Source organism: Lepus europaeus, chromosome 21, assembly GCF_033115175.1.
Source record: "Lepus europaeus isolate LE1 chromosome 21, mLepTim1.pri, whole genome shotgun sequence".
Lineage (NCBI taxonomy): Eukaryota > Metazoa > Chordata > Mammalia > Lagomorpha > Leporidae > Lepus > Lepus europaeus.
Window position 1 is genome coordinate 23,767,577 of NC_084847.1, and position 8,264 is coordinate 23,775,840.

Below are 8,264 nucleotides of genomic sequence, written 5' to 3' on the forward strand. Positions count from 1 at the left end.
GCCACTACAGCCAGCTTGCTGCGCTGATCCAAAGCCAGGAGCTGGGTGCTTCCTCCTGGTCTCCCATGCAGTTGCAGGGCCCAAGCACTTGGGCCATCCTCCACTGCCCTCTCGGGCCACAGCAGAGAGCTGGACTGGAAGAGGAGCAACCGGGACAGAATCTGGCGCCCCAACCGGGACTAGAACCTGGGGTGCCAGCGCCACAGGCAGAGGATTACCCAAGTGAGCTGCAGTGCCGGCCCCAACTTACTTGATTGTGAAATCAACAATTCCTGTTTGACAGATGAAGAACCTGTGATGTGAATGTAAATAACTGGCCCAGTGGGCACACCAATTTCTACCCTAGAATTGTACAGGCTGTTCTTCAGACAACTCTTAATCTCCGCACACACTGTCTACCAAAAGGGAAAAATTGCCATGCCAGTTTGGTTTATCACCTTGTTTCCATGGACTTAGAATAGCCTCTGGGATAATGTATACATTCACATGAAAATTAATGAAAAGAATCATTATTTATTTGTTTTTATTCCAAAAAAGATTTTAAGTTACTGCAATTATAAACTCTAGAACTATTGGTTGCCTTGGACTTAAAAAATATTTATTCTGATGATAGCATATGGTAAGCATGCTAAGGAAAAAAAGATGTCTTAGAAAAATCATTACCATTGGAAAATAAATGGAAATCTGATTAATGCTAGCACTAACTTTTTACTATTGGAACATCTTGAATGACAGCTGCCTAGAAATTCTACATCTTATAACTTCCTGTCACTTTTTGAGTTTACCAGAGGGTGGCTTTGATGTTGATGAAGTGAAAACTCACTGGATCTTTCTACTAATATCTTTTAAATCTGATGCTATTTGATGTTAAGGATTATTGTCAAATAGATTGACAGAGGACCCATCATACTGGCAGTTCCTAGTTTGATAAAGGTTACCATCATTATAGAAGTTACAAATCAGATGCTTAGTATTATTATCAACCCACGAGTAAATCCACCCATCTTATCTTCTTAAAAAACTCTGAAGTGGCAACGCCAACGCCAGCTCCTCGGCCGCCGCCGCCGCCGCCGCCTCCAAGCCCGGGGAGAAGGGAGACAAGGTCGGTGGCAGCAGCGGGGGCGGCGGCGGCGGCAACAACGCGGGGGGAGGAGGCGGCGGCGGCGCGGGCGGCGGCGGCGCCAACTCCAAACCGGCGCAGAAGAAGAGCTGCGGCTCCAAAGTGGCCGGCAGCGCCGGCGGCGGGGCCAGCAAGCCGCACGCCAAGCTCGTCCTGGCGGGCGGCGGCGGCGGCGGCGGGAAAGCTGCGGCCGCCGCCGCCGCCGCCGCCTCCTTCGCGGCCGAGCAGGCGGGGGCCGCTGCCCTGCTGCCCCTGGGCGCCGCCGCCGACCACCACCATCACCACGCGCTGTACAAGGCGCGGACTCCCGGCGCCTCGGCCGCGGCCTCCGCCACCCTGGCGGCGCCCGCCAAGCCCCTGGCTGAGAAGAAGGTCAAGCGCGTCTACCTGTTCGGCGGCCTGGGCGCCGCGGCGTCCCCCGTGGGCGGCGTGGGCGCGGGCGCGGACCCCAGCGACCCGCTGGGCCTGTACGAGGAGGGCGGCGCGGGCTGCTCGCCCGACGCGCCGAGCCTGAGCGGCCGCAGCAGCGCCGCGTCCTCGCCGGCCGCCGGCCGCTCGCCCGCCGACCACCGCGGCTACGCCAGCCTGCGCGCCGCCTCGCCCGCCCCGTCCAGCGCGCCCTCGCACGCGTCGTCGTCGTCGTCGTCGTCCGCGTCCTCCTCCTCGGGCTCCTCGTCTTCCGACGACGAGTTCGAGGACGACCTGCTCGACCTGCACCCCAGCTCAAACTTTGAGAGCATGTCCCTGGGCAGCTTCAGCTCGTCGTCGGCGCTCGACCGGGACCTGGACTTTAACTTCGAGCCGGGCTCCGGCTCGCACTTCGAGTTCCCGGACTACTGCACGCCCGAGGTGTAAATGAGAAGACGTGTTTTTTCCCTCACCGATACTCCATCCTCGTCTTTTCTTTTTCCTTGTAAATGTAATCAGATGCCATTTTATATGTGGACGTATTTATACTGGCCAAACGTATTTTTTTTCTTATTTTAATCCCTTTTTTATTTCCCTTCTTGGGCTTTCGTTACTTTTTTTTCTTTTCTTTTCTTTCTTTTTTTTTTTTTTTTTGTTAAACTTTCTTTTTTCCTTTTTCTTTCTGCCTTTTTTTTTTTTTTTTTGGTAGTTGTTGTTACCCACGCCATTTTACGTCTCCTTCACTGAAGGGCTAGAGTTTTAACTTTTAATTTTTTATATTTAAATGTAGACTTTTGACACTTTTAAAAAACAAAAAGACAAGAGAGATGAAAACGTTTGATTATTTTCTCAGTGTATTTTTGTAAAAAATATATAAAGGGGGTGTTAATCGGTGTAAATCGCTGTTTGGATTTCCTGATTTTATAATAGGGAGGCTGGTTAATATCTCACACAGTTTAAAAATCAGCCCCTAATTTCTCCATGTTTACACTTCAATCTGCAGGCTTCTTAAAGTGACAGTATCCCTTAACCTGCCACCAGTATCCACCCTTCAACCCCAGTCTCGTAAAGAATAAAAGAGGGGTGGGGAGGGAGAATTGGCTGAACACTGTATGCTTTTCAGAAAACAACCAGTTGTCTAGAAGAAATACTGTTCTGTCCAGAGGCTTTAAAACTGGTGCATTTACAGCAAAAAGGGATCCTGTAGCTTTAATTTGTAAACCACATCTTTTTTGCACTTTTTTTATAAGCAAAAACGTGCCGTTTAAACCACTGGATCTATCTAAATGCCGATTTGAGTTCGCGACACTATGTACTGCGTTTTTCATTCTTGTATTTGACTATTTAATCCTTTCTACTTGTCGCTAAATATAATTGTTTTAGTCTTATGGCATGATGATAGCATATGTGTTCAGGTTTATAGCTGTTGTGTTTAAAGATTGAAAAAAAGTGGAAAACATCTTTGTACATTTAAGTCTGTATTATAATAAGCAAAAAGATTGTGTGTATGTATGTTTAATATAACATGACAGGCACTAGGACGTCTGCTCTTCTAAGGCAGTTCCGTTAAGGGTTTTTTGTTTTTAAACTTTTTTTTTTTTTTTTTTTTTTTTTGCCATCCATCCTGTGCAATATGCCGTGTAGAATATTTGTCTTAAAATTCAAGGCCACACAAAACAATGTTTGGGGGAAAAAGAAAAAGAAAAAAAATAATGCCAGCTAATCATGTCAAGTTCACTGCCTGTCAGATTGTTGATATATACCTTCTGTAAATAACTTTTTTTGAGAAGGAAATAAAATCAGCTGGAACTGAACCCTAAAAAAAAAAAAAAAAAAAAAAAAAAAAAAAAAAAAAAAAACTCTGAAGCACCTTATTTCCCTCCCTGCTACAGAGTATGTTTCAATAATTTTTAGCTGTAATTACTGTTGCCTCTTTTCTTAGTCACTAAATTAATCCAAATTACTGTCATTGTTACATGAACTATTGCAATATACTCTTAAATTGTTTTCCCTATCCCTCCCTCACACAAACCCAAATTCATTTTGTACTATTGTCAAAAATTCTCTTTAAAATGTCTGATCAATTTGTTTTCCCTTTTATAACATCTGTGTAATGTATTGGCTACAGTACTTTCTGTCTTATACCATACTCTCTGCACTGCAGATACACTCTGTCTCTCTAGATTCACTGGGCGATTGTATGTATTTGTATCTCTGATTGATATGCTTATGTCTTTTCTCTGTTTCCCTGGTTAACAGCTGTTTGTCCTTCTTGCTTCACTTCCCTTCAAAATTCTTCCTGGAGATCCTACACTGAATAAATTTCTGTCAAACCATGCCTTTTTTAGGTATCCTTTACTTTCCTTTTGAAACAGTATAATAATAATTTTAAATACATTGATGTGAATCTTTAATGCCTCTTTCTGGACTGTAAGGTCCATGGAATTGAGATTATTTATTCTCTCTCTCTCTCCCCCTCTTTTTCTCTCTCCCTCCCTCTCTCTTTTTTGAATTAAAAATGTTACTTTATTGCCTAACTAGCTAACAAAAAGTTATACAAACGATTCAAAAGACCACAGTCCTTTCCATCTGAAGACATGTTTCTTGGCTCCACCAAGACTTGACTGTTAGTGGATTTTTATGTTGAGGGCCTCTGGAGAAATGGGGTTTAACTGTCAAAAATCCATATGTTGAACTAACAGTGTCTGGTATTTGATGCCCCCTAATACCTTCCAGAATGTATATGAGCAGTGCTCCATTTAATAAAGAGTAAATTGTGACCTATGTATCCCTAGACAAATGAATGCATTATTCATATGTTCAGAAGTTCATGTAAAGCAAAGAAAGGTTAATGAAGATTTCTATCAGGATCTATCTCCTGACAAACATATGATTTCTTGGATTTAACCTGCAAGGGAAGTGGTAGAAACCTTATCATCTGAGCTATCAAGACTTCATGAACAGCAGGTTAAAGGGCAATCTAGGGATCCATTTTTCATGGATCAATTGGGGTAGTGGTTATAGATTTTATGATATAAAATCAGTCATCCAAATCCTTATTTTTTGTTTGCCAGAGGGCAAGAAAAAGTGTAGCCAAAGGAAAAGCTTTAATCATTTTTGACTGGTCTTGTTACATAAATATTTGTATGATATGCAATGGGATTAGCAGCCTATGTCAACCTTGATCTTTTGTATCCTACAAAATTTTTGAAAACCTTTGTTACAAAGTGTCACTACGTATGTTTTCCAATTTGGAAATCAGGGGAAAGGACATAACTTTTAATTATCTTTGAACTGGGCAGCTTAAAAGTTAAACTTAGTACTCAGAAGCTGCATACAGAAAATCCTTTTTTAGTTTGTTTTTGAAAAACTAGCCAACCCCTTTCTAAGCCAATATAAAACCTTTTTCACTGGAAATCTCCTTTCAAATTCAGTAGTGTATGAAGCCTGGGCTCTCCAGAAATGGATGTCAAGCTGAGGTTTAGGGCATGTATGACACTGGTTTAAATATTTGTGACAATGCATGGCAAGAGTTAGCTATAACAGAAACACAACTTGTCCTTTCTGGAAATGATGCTATTGCTCTTTGAAATGTAGTTTTTTAAAATATTATTTCACTAATATAACATGTAAAGTACATTCGAAATATGTGGACACCTCCAAAAGTTTTTGTAAATAGAATTCAAAATAAATTTATTTTGTTAAAAAATTGAAATCCAGAGTTTTTCATAATGCTCACCTTCCATGAAAGTTTTTAAGGCCACTCAGACAAATTTCAACATTTTTCACAACAAAATAAACTCTTTCAATGCTGTTTTTCCATGAAGGGTTTCATATGCCTTTGCCTCATTGATAATAAACACTTAGATTATTAATTAAAGTTTATAAAATTTAATATACAATATAGTACTAACCATATACCTATGATATAGGAATTATTTTCCACATTCTGCATATGACAAAGTTGAAGCTTGGTGATGTTATTAAATTCATTCAGTTACTTATTGAGCAGAACTCAGGTCTGTCTAATTTGGAAGCATGTTTTATATCAATGCCTCTTCTCAGTTTAAAAATGATACTGCAATTCACATGTAAATTTTGAAAATTATTTTTATTAACAAATGGTGAATGGAGTAGTTGAGACATTTCAGTGATTTTAAAAGGTCATAAGAAGGGCTTAAGTGATACCACTTAACATAATGTCCTCTGAATGGCAAAACTTCACTATCTGTTATATATTTTATAAGCTGTTTCTATTTCATAGGAATGTTGCCTGGTAAACACCTAGAGCATTGCTATGAATTTTTTTTTAAATCCTGGTAGGACATACTTATGTATGCACTATTACTGAGCACTCAAGACCAACTGCTTTGATGCAGACACCACCAGCCTGTGAAAGCAGGTGCACCCCTAAAGTGTTCTATTAAGACAAAGTGAGGCATTTTTGAAGAAGGATCAATACTGATATGACCATTAGTATGTTTGCAGGATTTTCTTTGCAAAGCTAAAAAAGAAAAGTATTTGTTGATATACTTTTTTCCTAACACAGTTAATTTATTTTTTTCGCCTCTTCCTCCTTTTTCCTACTCCTCCTCATTCTGACACTTTTTCCATTAAACTATTCCCTTTTTTATTTATTTTTGTTTTTCTTTTGTTTTGTTTTGTTTTTTTCAACTATTCCCTTTTGATTCCTTGTTTGACTCTGATTTTTATCAATGGGGCTAACATCTAGCCATAAGACGTAATTATGTTAGTGGGGAGTTAATTTTAAATCGGTACAAGATGGCGGAGGGGGATGAGGCAGCGCGAAGGTAGCAGCCGCACTGGGGGCCCCTGGCGCCGGTGGAGGACCAGCGACTCAAGCGCCAAGGTTAACCACATCTCGTCCACGACCTCCCAAGGATTATCCAAGTTGAATTGGTGGAATCAATGAACCATTGACTGACTTTACATGGCGGGGTGGTTGTGAAAGAAAGACAATAGGCATACAAGTTTGAAATGAAGTATTTGTGATTGACAGACCTAATGGAACAAAAGTGGCTGTGCTGCTAATGGATACCCAGGGTGTCTTTGATAGCCAGTCAAGGATCAAAGTCTGTGCCACAGTGTTTGCTTTAAGCACCATGACCAGCTCTGTGCTGGTGTATAATTTATCTCAGAATATTCAAGAAGATGATCTTAAACACAATTTTAGAGTATGGAAGACTTGCAATGGAAGAAATCTACCAGAAACCATTTCAGACGTTAATGTTTTTGATTTGAGGTTGGAGTTATCCTTGTGAATATTCATATGGTTTGGAAGGTGAAAAACAGTTTCTTGAAAAAAGATTGTGGATAAAACAAAATCAACATGAAGAGCAGCAGAATGTAAGGAAGCATATTCACGATTGTTTCTCGATTCTTGGTTGCTTCTTTTTGCCACATCCTGGTCTTAATGTTGCAACTAATCCTAGTTTTGATGGGAAATTGAAAGATATTGATGAAGACTTTAAATGAGAGCTTCTACATTTGATTCCCTTGCTTCTTGCCCCTGAAAACTTGCTAGAAAAAGAGATCAGTGGATCTAAAGTCACTTGTAGAGATCTCGTAGAGTATTTTAAGGCTTACATTAAAATATATCAAGGAGAGGAACTGCCACATCCAGGAAACAGCTGAAGCTAATAATCTTGCTGCAGTAGTAGGAACAAAAGACATTTTTTTGCAAAAGTAGGGAACAGATCTGTGGTGGGGATAAGCCTTATATTGCACCTTCAGATCTGGAGCGAAAACACTTGGATCTCAAGGAAGTGGCAATCAAACAGTTTTGTTCTGTAAAAAAAAATGGGTGGAGATGAATTCTGCCATCGTTATCAGGACCAGCTTGAAGCTGAAATTGAAGAAATCTATGCACAATTTATAAAGCACAAGGATGCCAAAAACATCTCCTATGCTGCTCTCACTCCTGCCATGCTGTTTGTGGTCATGTTTGCAATGTATGTAATCTGAGGACTGACTGGCTTCATTGGCCTGAACTTGATCGCCAGCTTGTGTAACCTTGTCATGGTGTTGGCATTGACATCTCTCTGTACTTGGATGTATGTTAAATACTCTGGGGAGTTCAGGGAAATTGGAACAATGATTGATCAGATTGCTGAAACAGTTTGGGAACAGGTATTGAAGCCCCTGGGTGACAATTAGATGGAAAACATAAGGCAGTCTGTAACAAACTCTGTCAAAGGAGGCCTGACTGACCAGGTGTCACACCATGCCCGATTAAAGACAGACTTATGGACTCCACTCTCCCTCTTGTTCGTGCTTGTTATACAATGAGAACTCAAACAGAAATAAACCAAAGTTTACAATCAGCTGTAGAGGTAGTTTAGTGTAACTGGCTTCACAGATGGCTGCCACAGAGTGTGAAACTGTTTATTGGTTTTAGGCATTCTTTTAATGGCTCCTGTGACATGGAAATTGACTGAGGGGCATTAGTTTCTCATGCACATTTGTGCTTTGTTTAATTCTTTTGTTTTCTTTTACTTATTCTGATGTTCTTAAAATTTTATGTAAAAGGATATTTTATGGAAATATTTTATGAAACCTATTTAGAGTCTCTTTAACATAGTGTGTCCTATTGAAAATTTAATTTGTAGAGCATTTATGAATCATTGTATCAAGAATCGGATTGGAATGAAAATGAAGCCTTTATTGAGCCACCACATTAACAGTATATTTGCTTTACTGCCTCAGTACCAGTATT

At 40.5% G+C, this 8,264-nt stretch overlaps 2 pseudogenes; both read left to right on the forward strand.

Moving 5' to 3' along the window:
• The first annotated feature begins 1,018 nt into the window (after positions 1-1,018).
• LOC133750459 (transcription factor SOX-4-like) lies at positions 1,019-2,092 on the forward strand (annotated as a pseudogene).
• Positions 2,093-6,499: 4,407 nt separating this feature from the next.
• Positions 6,500-7,837, forward strand: LOC133750460 (atlastin-2-like; annotated as a pseudogene).
• The last annotated feature ends 427 nt before the right edge of the window (positions 7,838-8,264 follow it).